We start from the raw sequence: 3,112 nt of genomic DNA, 5'->3' as shown, positions 1-3,112 counted from the left end.
CAACCTGCATCCAAGAAGAAGCTGCGAGTCAGCCTGGCTGCAGGAATGGGTTTCTGCAGCGGGGCCTTGACGAGACTGGAAGACCTGTATTCTTCCCGGAAAATAAAAATGATAAGCCTGTAGGCTAGGCCAGGAATTTTCAACCTTTTTCATCTTGGCACACAAATTAATTACTAAAATTCTGCAGCACACCAAGAAACACATTTTTTTGCTGATCTTACAAAAAAGGTATAATTTTGGTTTATTCACACCAGATGACTTTGTATTGACTGTTGTCATTTTTTTAATTTGACAATCTCAAGTGAAAGAGGTCAGTGTTTCTGACTAAATAGTCGGGTATTGCATGTTTTAAACCTTCTTTCAGCATGCCACCATGTGGTCACCAACCTCGCAGCCATTGTCTTTGCACTGCCCCGCTTGTGAAACCAATGCCCTCCTATCTTTGTCTTCAGACACCAGCCTGAACCCCAGCCCCCGTATCCCATGACATAGTCCCCTTTCTCTCCGTTCTGCACTTTCTGAGTCTTCTGCCTAGACTTCTTCTGCCTTCACCAGCTCAGCTCCTACTCATCCTTTCAGACTAAGTCCAGGCACCCCCTCCTCCAGGCCTCCTCTACCTGGATTAGGAGGCTCTGCAGGGACTGCCCAGGCCCCGCCCCGCCCTCTGTCACACTGTTCCCACTGAGTGGATGTCCCTCCTACAAGTCGGTGGGCTTCCTGGAGGCAGTGTCTTCATTTGTCTTTGTGTCCCTGTTTGTGAGCTCAGCATTGGTTGGCCAGTAGTTACTGAGTGACTGTTGCAGAATAAATGGCTGAATTTCTGGGCCATCTTGTGGACTTTGGGGTGGAGGGTTAATTTGCTCTGCCTCAGGCCCCTCACACAGCATCTTTTGCCTTACATTTTTGCTCTATCTGCTGGGACCCCACACAGGAAGTCAGCCTTCACCAAAACTATGCCAAGTGAAGCACTGCACCCTTCCCGCATCTGAGCCTCACAACAACCCTGGAAAGACATGGGTCGTCACCTCTGTTTTATGAAGGAAAGAGACATAGAGGGCTAGTAATGTTCCCCAAGCCACACAAATCACAAGTGGCCAAGGGCATGCAGAGAGGAGCATACATCCCTGGACACCAGTTCTAGAGTTTTAAAGATCTGTTTTGCCCTGAGTTTTCATCTTGACATGTTTCGAACACGGACCACGTGAAGGCACCCTAGATTCTGGGCAGATTCCAGGACGACTTGGGAGAGCAGCCCACAGACATTTGCCTCTGAAACCACTGCCCACTGCCCTGGCCACAGCACACAAAGCCTCCGGAGCGAACGCTAAGGTAGGCGTCATGGCGACCAGTGAGGGTCTCCTCGGGCCTGAGCCTCCCATGGCCTGGGCTCACCACAGCCCCGCTGCCAGCTGGACCGACAGAGGGCTGGCTCCTGTGGCCAGAGTGGAGCAAGGTGTGTCTAAGGGACCAAAGCCTACAGAGAGAAGCCCTCCCGAGGGTGCTTCTCTGGATCCTCTTGGGAAAAACACACCTCTCTGGGCCTAGGGCAGCGGATGAGTTTCTCTCTCTGCAGCCTGGGGTTTCTGAAAGCCCCTTCCACTTCTGCCCGCTGTGGCTTTTGTGGGCCTGGGCCTAGGCCTCTCTTACTGGGAGCTGCTCAGAAGCCCAAGAAAGAGCATGGCCTCTTCTCCTGGGAAATACCACCGCTGACGCCACCTCTCAGTGCACAGAGTGGGGCACCGGGGCTGTCATGGTCCATGTGCGGAGGCGAAGGTTCTTTACTTCCTGGAACTCCGCGCATGCCGGGCATGGTGCTGAGCGCTTTCCACAAATTCTCTCTGCGAATGCTCATAATGACCGCCCAGGCAGGCACCATAGGCTCCCATCTTACAGATGGCAAGACTGAGGCCCACAGAGCTTAGGTTCTTGTGCTTGGGATACTATCTACAAGTGGTAGAACAGGGATTAAATCCCGGTTCCACCCGACTCCAGAGCTAAGTTCCTGACCACATGGTGCTCTCCTGCTTCTCGGAGTGGGGAGTGTGGCCTTGGGGAAGGTGCAGTCCCCGGGATTTGCTGCCCGACGGCCGCCCGCCCAGCCCAGCCAGGTGTCAAGGCGTGTGGACAGGCCAAGCATAGAGAACAGCCTGTCTAGCTCATGTTTTACACAAGGAATGAAACTTAAAAATTTAAATTTCCAAACCCTTTAATTTTGTTTTGAAAATAAACAAAGCATGAAGTCGATTTCTTAAAAATGAGTATTAATAGTTTTTAAAATTTAAATCTAAGCCCTCTCACAAGGTAGACTGGAACTTTATCAATCACAATGCTTTTCATTCAAATGGAACCTAGGAGATAGTTTTGGTATTTACTGAGCTAGTTTCTCTTTAGGCCCATTTCTTCCTCCTTCTCCAGACCTTTGTTTTAAAATAATTAATTGTGAATAAAGTAATGCATGGAAAGGATGACAATTTAAAAGGGTCAACCCCCCCATTACCCATTCTCATTTTTCTCCTTGCAGAGGTCCCCCACTTATGTGTCTCCTTCCAGAGATGATTTGTACAAGCTCAACTTGTTTAACTCATCGTTAGTTTTGCGGTAATTATAGATTCACATGTGGTTGTAAGAAATGATACAGAGAAATCTTATGTGCCCTTTACTCAGTTTCCCCTAATGATACCATCGTGCAAGACTACGGCGCAGAATCACTCCCAAAACATCGGCACTGACACGGCCCATCCACTTATTCAGAGGCCGTTTCACATTTCGTATGTGAGTTCATTTTTGTGTAAGATGTGAAGTTTAGGTTCAAGTTCATTTTTTTTTGCCTCTGGATGTGCAATTGCCACAGCACCCAGGTTGAAAGGCTATGCTCCCCTATTGAATTGTTTTGGGCCTTTGTAAAAAAACCAACTGTCTATTTTTGAGTTTTTTAATCTGTTCCATTGATCTGTTCTTTGAAACACACACACACACACACACACACACACACACACACACACACACACGTGTGCAGTAGCATATGATCCACACTGTTCTGCACGTTTCTGTTTTCATTAACACCAGACCAGGGTTCCGAGCATCTTGGTGCCATGAACCTCTTCGTCAGCCT

The sequence above is a fragment of the Plecotus auritus genome, assembly GCF_963455305.1.
Source record: "Plecotus auritus genome assembly, chromosome: 2".
In the NCBI taxonomy this organism is placed as follows: Eukaryota; Metazoa; Chordata; class Mammalia; order Chiroptera; family Vespertilionidae; genus Plecotus; species Plecotus auritus.
The sequence above is the reverse complement of the archived record's forward strand: the minus strand, read 5'-3'. Positions refer to the sequence as shown.